The 10,363-nt window shown below is 38.8% G+C and overlaps 1 pseudogene; it reads right to left on the bottom strand.

The window, feature by feature from the left end:
- Positions 1 to 9,897: 9,897 nt before the first annotated feature.
- LOC116874974 lies at positions 9,898 to 10,022 on the bottom strand (annotated as a pseudogene).
- Positions 10,023 to 10,363: the final 341 nt, after the last annotated feature.

Consider the following 10,363-nt stretch of genomic DNA (forward strand, 5'->3'; position numbering starts at 1 on the left):
GAGCTAAAATTGTCTCTACTCACACAGATGACACTGGCTATGTGGAAGATCTCAAATAATGTGTGAGAAACCTACCAGAACTAATAAATGAATTTGTAAAGATTACAGGATATAAAGTAAATATAAAAAGTCAATCATAATTCTACATATTAACAATAAATGATTGGAAACTAAAATTAATAAATAATAACATTCACAATGGCACCAAAACCACAAAATACTTAGGAATAAATCTAAGAAGCTACATGTAAGATTTGTATGCTGATAACTGTAAATTATTAATGAAAGAAAATAAAGATCTAGATGAATAAAGACATATGTTGTGTTCACAGATGAGAAAATTTAATTGTGTTAAGATGTCAGTTTTCCCAAAGTAGATCGTTAGATTCAATGTAATCAATCCCAATCAAATTCCATTTAAATCAAAATCTCATCTCAACAAGGTATTTTTAGATATTGATAAACTATTCTAAATTTATACGGAAAATCAAAGTAAGTAGAATAGTTCACACAATTTGGGGTAAGAAGAACAGTTGGAAGAGTCACACTGTCTGATTTCCAGACTTACTATGAAGCTATAGTGTTCAAGAATGGACACTCCAAGAATATACAACATAACACATTCCTAAAAAAAGACACATAGATTAGTAGGAGAGAATAAAGGCCAAGAATATCCTATGGCATCAACCATCCTAATCAAGCAAGGGAATTCAATGGAAAAAAGATAGTCTTTTAAACAAATGGCCTGGCACTGAATGTGTAAAAATGAACCTTGACAAATATTTTGAACCATATTAGCCTGAAATGGGTCATAAAACTTAAAACTATAAAGGTAAAAAGAAAAAAAACCCCAAAGAACTCAGTTGAAAATGGGCAAAAGACTTGAAAAGACATATCTCCAATGAAGATATACAAATGGTCAACAAGCCTATGTAAAGATGCTCAAAATCTTCAGTATACTTCACGGAAATGTAAAATAAAACCACAATGAGGTAACACTTCATACCTATTAGGATGGTAATAATAATAATAATAATAAGAAGAAGAAGAAGAAGAAGAAGAAGAAAAATAATAAAAAGACAAATGACAAATATTGGTAAGAATGTAGAGAAATCAGAATACTATACATTGCTGGTGGGATGTAAAATGGTAAAGCCAAAGGAGAACAGTTTGGTGATTCCTCAATAAATTAAACATAGTATTGCTATGTGACCCAGCAATTCCGCTCCTATACATATACTCAAAAGAACTGAAAATAGGTGTTCAAACAAAACTTGCACACAAATGCTCATAGCAGCATTATTTATAGTAGCCAAAGGTGGAAATAAGCCAAATATCCATTGAATAATGTGTGTATAAACAAAATATGGTACATCTGTACATTAAAATATCAGTCAATATAAAAGGGAATGAATTACTGATACATGAATGAACCTTGAAAACTAATGCTAAATGGAAGACACAAAACAAAAATCCACACATTGTACGATAATGAAAAGGAAGCTACATACTGGGAGAAAATATTTGCAAAATATATATCCAAAGTTAGATTCATATCCAGAATATATAAAAAGTTTTCACAGCTCAATAATAAAACAACTCATTTTAAAAAATAGACAAAAGCTTTAAACAGATATTTCCCCAAAGTAAAGAGATACAGATGGCAAATAAGAACATGATAAAATGGTTAATATTATTAGTCGTTAGGGAAATGCAAACTAAAATCACAATGAGATATGATGACATATATTAAAATGGCTAAAATTTAAAAAAACTGACAATAGCAAATGCTGACAAAGATATAAAGGAACGATAACTGCCATTCATTTCTAGTAGGGAAGCGGTTTGGTTGTTTCCCACTCCCTGGTACTTATCTAAAAGAAATGAAAATATGTGTCCACAGAAAAACCTGTACATAAATGTTTACAGATACTTTCTTTTAATCACTAAAATCTGAAAACATCACAAATATCCATTAGCTGGAGAATGGTACATTCATACAATAGAATGTAACTCAACAATAAAAAGGAAAAATTATTGATGTATCCAAGAACAGGGACAAATATGAAATAGGTTTTGCTGGTGAAAGCAGACAGACACAAAAGGCTGCAGATTGGACGTTTCCACTAATAGGACGTTCTGGAAAGGCAAAACTATAGGGACCAAAAGCAGATCAAGGGTTGCCAGGCGCTGGAGTTGGGGGAGGACATGATTATAAAGGGTCACAAGGATCCTTTCTAGATGGATGGAAATTTCCTATATCTTGATGTGCTGGGAGTTACATGATTGCATGCATTTTTCAACATTCATATAACTATACACCTAAAAGGGGTGAATTTAATGGATTATAAATTATACTTTTATAAATCTGGTTTTAAAAAATGATGGAGAATACCAGTTGGTTAAAGCAAATGAAAGGGCATTGGCAGTTCTATTGAGAGCAATTTCACTGGTAAAGCCTGAAGCAAGATTGAGATAATAGCATATATTTATTCAATGAGGTAGAAAGCAAGGCGTTCTGCAGAGAATGAGATGTGGGCCTCTGCTCAGTTTTACATTAATCAAGTTAAACTGCCAAGTGTCTTTTCCTCTAGGCTTCTAATTCAAAACCAGAGAAGTTTGGTGGGGAGGGGGCAGCAGGGTAGGACAGGAAGAGGGCACAATGATTTAGCATCTCCAGGGGCATTTGCGTTTGAATAATCTTATTTGTGATATTTAATTTGGAGAAAGAAGCTTATCTATCACATAAAAACTAGGGAAAGGAAAGCTTGGCAAACCTTTTTGTTTAATGAGGATCCCCAAGAGAAGAGAATGACTCACTGTGAGTCTTCAGTTAGCAGGAGTGGCGACGGAGATGAGGTATTTTATGACAATAGGAAACGCAAGCTAAACCAATTAGAGAAATTATGTTCCATAAACTTACACTCATCTTGTATCCAATAACAGATCCAGTGTTGATATTATTTTCATTTCTCTTACTACCTTGTATTTGAGCCTTAACTAACCAGAAACACTTTGTTCTATGATAAGGAAAAAAAGATCTAATTTTTCTTCTGCCTACTTAGTAAATGGTGAGGTAAGTCACTTTCTTTGGGGTTGGAAGAAACGATCTGACTTGGCTTCCCTTTGCAAACACTTTCAGTATCTTTTGGATTGATGCACCAAATTCTCACTCTGCCCAGTGTGGAGGTGACTGCTGAGTGCCAAAATGCTAGTGCCATAGAATCCAGCTGGCCACGTGAGTCACGGTGAGCAATTATAGCTCAGAATCCAGCCTTTCGGGATCTGGGGTCCCCGTGTGTGCAGCCTCCAGATCCTTCTCCTCCTCTTCCCAAATGCAGCAAGTCCAAGCCAGACTTCACAGGATGAGTAAGCGACACATGGCATGTGTGAAATTCCCCTCCACCCTGTTACCCTTCTCAGAGCTGCCGTAGTGACGATTATAGTAACCTTGACTCCATAAGGAATATGACAACTTAAACCCCACAGACTACTTAGCAATGCACTATTCCAGAGCAGTAAGTTGTGCCCTAGGGCCCTGGAATGATGACTACGCTGCGGGAGCTCACATCTAAGGATACTTGTCCATCAGACAGGAATTGGCTTAATAGACAATGACTAAAATGTCTAGAACAAGTGATGCCTTTTACACAATGGAAAGGATTTTTCTACAACCATTTTGGATGGCTGGTCTCATCGGTGAATAATTGACTCTTTCATGTTAGAGCTAGCTGGTACTTTGGCATTCCACAAGCTTCTCGCATTCAGCTTGGAATGCAGGGTTGGCCTGTTCTCCACCCTGGGATCTGAACTATCCAGAAATTTAAGAATGCTAATTAGTGCTTAAGTCATGGCTTGAGTTTAGGGCAGTCCAGAGAATTTGATGAACTGTAGAGACCCTTGGGAATTAGGCTTTACGCTCTGGCTCCAGATACCCCCACATTATATGGGTACAGTGGAATGGAGACAGAGGAAAGGATATAGCTATGACCATTTTTTTTCATAAAGGCTGTAGGATTCAGATCAAATTTAATGGTTCCTATGGAGATTCAGGTCTTTGAGGAAGTTGTCTGTCATACAGGTGACAGTCAACCTGCCTTTAACCACAGATCCCCTAAGATCATGGAATAAGAAAGGAAAAGGAGGTCATTTCATAGTAGGGGCAGGATGTTTTTTAACCCTATGAAATCCCATTGTGACACACTGTCTTTTTTTTTTAAGATTTTATTTATTTATTTGACAGACAGAGATCACAAGTAGGCAGACAGGCAGGCAGAGGGAGAAGGTGAAGCAGGCTCCCTGCTGAGCAGAGAGCCTGATGTGGGGCTTGATCCCAGGACCATGAGATGATGACCTGAGCTGAAGGCAGAGGCTTAACCCACTGAGCCACCCAGGAGCCCATGACATGCTGTCTTACCCTTTGCTTTGGCAGTTTTTCTTCATGTCAATAGCTTCATGACTCTGTGATTTCAAAATTAGGAAATCTATCTGAATGGAAAGGGAAATTCAAATAGATACAAATTTATGACTAATAAACTTTATAAAAATTAAGAAAATTGTCATAGAAATGAAGATTCTCATGGTTCGGAATCAAACCAAAGTTTTAATTGTCCTTTATAAAGGATATTGTAACTATATTTTTAAAAGATTTATTTATTTGAGAAAGAAAGAGAGCATGCACACACACATGTTGAGGGGAAGGGCAGAGGAAAGAATCTTCAAACAGATGTGCCACTGAGCATGGAGCCCCAGGGAGGGGCTTGATCTCACCAACCATGAGATCAGGACCTGAGCTGAAATAAAGAGTTGGACATTTAGCTGACTGAGCTGCCCAGGTGCCCCAAGGACATTAGAAATATAAATTTAAGTGTATTCTTTTTAAAGGACATTGCCTGACACAGTGTTTTAAGTTTTTTCTCTCACTATTAAGTCCACTGGGCACAGTTACTTGTTTCCTTCCTATCGATATCGATAACGTATCCGGAACATTCTCAAGTTGCTGGAGATCGTTGCATGACCCCAGTAGAGCTAGAGTGGAGTATCTACTGTGATACTTTTACCACTGTGGCTTAGTTGTTTCAAAGAAGCAAGTTATAGTGACACACTTGAGTTGCAGGGACTGAGCTACTGACTGGTCTGGAAAAGCTTGGTCTTTACTCTCTTGGATAATGCTGTTTGGTCATGAGAGAGCTATCTGAGCTATCTCCTCAGTCCAAGGCCCACCGCTGCATCTATCAGAATGATAGAGCAGCTCTTTCCCATGCGGGGTCTCAGAAGGTCCTTGAATCTTGGCATATGCTTGTTGATTCCATTGCCATTCTGGAGACCAGACCCTACTATATTAGGGGGCCACTGGAGTTTCACCAAGGCCACTGTGAATTGTGGCTTGAAATTTCACAAGACAGCCCATTGTATTTTGAAGTAGCATTTTCCCTCATGGAAAAGCCTTTCCTCATTATTTCTGTTCAGTGGACAAGTAAAGAATTCACAAATTCAAAGTGATGTTCTGAATTGATGGCTCAGACGGGTTGTGTTGAATTGTCATTTACCACTCTCCATCCCCTCATCTTTTTTTTTTTTTTTAAGATTCTGGTAGCATTCTGATGAAAAACAAGTCAGCTCCAATGCAAGGATAAATCTTCATTCATACACTCTGAAATTCTCCTCCTAACTAACCCTCTGTCTCTGCAATTATTCTGTTCGAGTCAATCTTAGATGCTGCACCCCTCATTGGAGAGTAAGATAGTAGCCCAGCATGCCACGCTCCCATGGGGCAGGCCTAGGTCTTTTCCTCGGAAGATGGGAAATTTGCAGACCATCATTTCAATTCCGATGAATGTGTCAGAAGTATAAAAGGCCTTATCCCATCTGGTCCTCTTCACAGGAGACTGAAAGAAGACAGGCAGGAATGTTGATGGCCAAAACCACTTAATTTCTATTGAGACTAAAAAAGAAATAAAGAGCAGATCTAGATTGCCAGAAAACAGAAAACAAGCACATGGTTGTTAAAATTACATGAACAACTAGAGTACGAGAAGACAATATGTTTTCAATGGCATGAGGGTGTCTCCATTGCTTTTTGATCCACAACCAGGTGGACAAGTACTGCGACCGCAGAAGCCTTCAAGTCTTCAGGATTGTGTGGATACTAATTTAGACTTGGTCTCTGGTTTGTTATGAAATGAAACTTGTTCACAGTATAAGTGCAGAGCAGAAAAGAATATGATTAGAGATGCCTTAGGAGACCTTTCTCTTCATCCTGCCTCTCAGGCATGAGTCACCATTTCCTCTTAAAATATGGAGAACTACTAAATGTGGCTTTCATGTGGGTTGCACACTTGGTAATGACGGAGCTGGGAAAACCACACAGCTCCCTAGCCATCCACATGTCACGGGTTCTCACAGCAATCCTGAGAGATGCCGAGATATTACAGGAAGTTTAACATTCTGCTCCATTGGCTTATCCCATATGTTGAGTCTAACATCTTTATGAAAAAAAAAAGAAAAAGAAAAAGTTGCTGGAGGGAAAGAGGACAATTTCTTCATGGTTGTCAGAAAAACTCACGCAAACGATAGCGCGCAGTTCTTTGATATCCTGGCCTCACAGGCTTTAGGAAACGTTTTCTCCAAATGTTAGCTCTGTTCTTGTACATGAGAAAAAGGACTTCATGCCTTGGTTTATGGGTGATTAAACCGCCCCCCTCCTTTGAGAAACTGTAGTTGCTCTGGCTAACACCTGTGCTAATAATACCTGATCTCTGGATACCATACACTTTGCAAGATACCACTTTCATCATTTGACTGACAACAATTTCAGTGACTTTGGGATATTCTTAGAGCCCTTGTCAAAAACTCTTCAGAGCTGAAAAGATTCACAGCTTTTCTTCCGTATTTTGCCCCTAAAGTGGCTATTGTTAAGCTCAGAAAGCCTGTGTATTCCCAGAAATGAAGAAATATGCCTTAAACTACCACAAAGATCATGATTTGATATTTATAATTTTTTTTACAAACTGATGTTTGTTTTCCTTTTTAATGTTCTCATACTCCTTTCAGGACACATAGTAATATGATGACAAAGGAAAGATAAATTAATTAGTCGTTTTTTTCTGAGAAGGCTTCCTCATGCCCAAGAGAAATAAGCAAGGAGTTATAAATATGTAATAACTTACAATTGTTCTTATGGGATCTTCCTGATCCATGCTCACTGTCATTTTCTCTTTTAAAATGACATCCTGGGGTGCCTGGGTGGCTAAGTGGGTTAAAGCCTCTGCTTTCGGCTCAGGTCATGATCTCAGGGTCCTGGGATCGAGCCCCACATTGGGCTTTCTGCTCAGAGGGGAGCCTGCTTCCTCCTCTCTCTCTGCCTGCCTCTCTGCCTACTTGTGATCTCTGTCTGTCAAATAAATTAATTTATCTTTAAAAATAAAAATAAAAATAAAATAACATCCCGTGGAAGAATGTAGAGAAAAACTTTGAGTGTGTAACCGAGACCCTCACATAATGTAAAGCCTGCTTACATCAGGAAATAATCCTTTGTGAAGTGAGTAAACCCTTTTAGTGTACTATAATTCAAAGCTTTTGGTAAATTTACTACAAAACCCATGTACGAGGCAACAGGCCTCGTAAACATCCTCTGTACACTTTATAGAACTATAAATTCTACTCCCATTCCTTGCATCCTGATATGCCCTCTTATAAAGCCATTGTTTCTAAGTTACTCTTCACCATGTCTTATCACTCAGGCAGGTTGGAACAGAAGATAGGTTAGGAACTAGGGCTTTAGGCTTATTGCCATATGTCCATAGACCTCTTTATCACCTTTTGGTTCCAAACTGTTGTTTACAGAGCTGGGTACTATTCTGTATTAACTGAGGATTGTAGCCATCTTTCACAGATACAAAGTGACCAAAGTTGTGAATTTGACATCCAGCCAAAAAGTGGAAGTACATTTCTAACAAGCACAATTATATTTGTGGGGAAAATAGGTGCAAATATTTTAATCTGGGTCTACTCTAGAAAACTCAAGTCAGCTAGTTGTTTTTGTAGGATGTTCCTTGGTTTTGTTATTTCTGTAAGTTTCTTTCTTTTTTTTTTTTTAATATTTTACTTACTTATTTGAAAGGGAGAGAGAGAGAGTGAGCACAGGCAGGGGGAGCGGCAGGCAGAGGGGGAGGGAGATGTAGGCTCCCTGCTGAGCAGTCCTGGGGTTCCAACCCAGGACTCTGGGATCATGACCTGAGCCAAAGGCAGATGCTTAACCAACTGAGTCACCCAGGTGCCCCATACTTCTGTAAGTTTCAAGGGATTTCCTTGAATGTCAGGAAGTCTTGAGAAAAGAAATGGATTTCCATATCTGAGTTGCAGTTCAGACTGAGTGTAGGTTATCAGACTCTAATCTCCATGGTACATTACTTTGCTCACAGCTTTTTTGGGTATTCCATTCTGACTGCTTCTCAAATCCATCCAAAACCCTAAACGCAGAGACAAGTGGACTCAAATCCTGGGTGTCTGGGAAAAGTTGGAAGCAGTCTCCCACTAGCACATCATGTCCTGCCAGTCTTCCTTTATTATTTGTATTAATATAAAAACAGTGCATTAAACTATTCACCACCAAGCAAATCACTCCTCCAGGAAGCTGTGATCTGTATGATCTCTTGGTTCTGTAGAGGTTCCCTACCCTGTATCCCTGCCATGGGTCCTTGGGGATCATGAAGGTCTCCATACTCTAAAGGTAAGTGATGGGAGTAGGTTGGTGGGAAAAATCTGCCAAAGATACACACTGATGAGTGGTGTGCACACATAAACTGTAGCTCCTTCCCATAAGTGTGCATGTGGGGACCCTGAGCCTCGCTTCCCACCTGAGTATCAACCTGAACTTGAAGAGCACAGGGAGGGAAATGATACTTCATAGATGCTTGGAGTTTTGCAAAAATAATAGTAGCCATCACAACTGTCCAGGAAGGCTAGTGTTAGATGGTTATTTCTTTCTTTTTTTTTTTTTTTTTAGGAGAAAGAGAGAGCTCTATGCAGGTGGGGGGAGGGGCACAGAGGGAACAACAGAGAGAGAGAGAGAGAGAGAATCTTAAGCAGGCTCCACGCTCAGGGTAGAACCTGACACAGGCCTTGATTTCATGATTCTGAGATCATAACCTGAACGGAAATCAAAGAGTCCACTGCTTCACTGACTGAGCCATGCAGGCACCCCTATGAAGCGGATTTTATGGATGAAGAAATTGGAGCTAAAAGAAATAAAATCACTTTTCCAAAGTCTTATAAGATGAAGTACATATCCTTTTCCCAAATATATAATGTAGAACCAGAAAATTTGTTACCTTGGTATTCTTTGAGGCATGATCTTGACTTCTTTTAGTTCACATATAGGATTCCTACCACATCCCAAACGTGTGTGGTGGGGGTGCATGGGAGAGCTGCCCAAATAGCGATACACTACGGCAGCTGTATAATCTTTCTTTCTTCTAGTTGTAAAGGGAAAAGAATAAGAGGGATACTTAATGAGATATATCTCCTGTCCACTTTGGGGGAGAAATGTGCAAATTTAATTTTCTTCTGTGAGATATAAAACAAGTGTCAGAAATTCTCTATATTATATTTGTAAGTTCTCAAAGACTCTTTTACGTATATGCGTATAGTATTATGCCAGCGGACAAGCAGTAGAAACTGGAGTGTACTAGAAAGTTTCTTTTTGATGGGGCTGACACCTAGGCACCCTGAACAAGGTCTAAGAAGGAAATGGAAGGAAAATCATTTTTGTATTTTCCAAGGTGAAGTCAAGACTATGGAGTCTGGTTTGTGTCTAGGATTTTTTTTCTTATGCTCACTGACTTTATTATCAGTTGAGGCATAATTACCAGGACTTCTGGTAAGCCTTTCGGTAAGCACCAAATAGGTGAAAAAAATGAAATAGAGATATATTATTGAGACATTACTTTTAGGTTTTCAATTAGCAATAATTGCGCCTTGGATAAACCTCATTGGCTATGATACTGCCACCGCGCAAAGCTTACTTTTAGGTTTTTGTTGGTCATCAAGGGTGTGAGGATATTCTAGGTAGAGACAGATTTATAGGGAATATGAAAAACATCAGTGGCAGTAATTTTTTGTTTTGAAGTTCAGCTGCAAAATGCAATGGTTCCATCTTAATTTGAAATCTCTTTAATTCTAGAAGGTCACTGAGGGGGACATAATTGAATTTTCTTTGCCTCATCTTTTTTGAGTGGGGTAATGTCTATGTCCCCACCCCCCAAATATTGTTATAATATCAAAGCTGTTCATGCCACCCTGAGCCAGACCCCCTGCCTACAGCCAACTGTTTCAGGAAATGGCAGCTGTCCCAAGCCAGGCA

The sequence above is a fragment of the Lontra canadensis genome, unplaced genomic scaffold (genome assembly GCF_010015895.1).
Source record: "Lontra canadensis isolate GAN:19392208 unplaced genomic scaffold, GSC_riverotter_1.0 scaffold39, whole genome shotgun sequence".
Lineage (NCBI taxonomy): Eukaryota > Metazoa > Chordata > Mammalia > Carnivora > Mustelidae > Lontra > Lontra canadensis.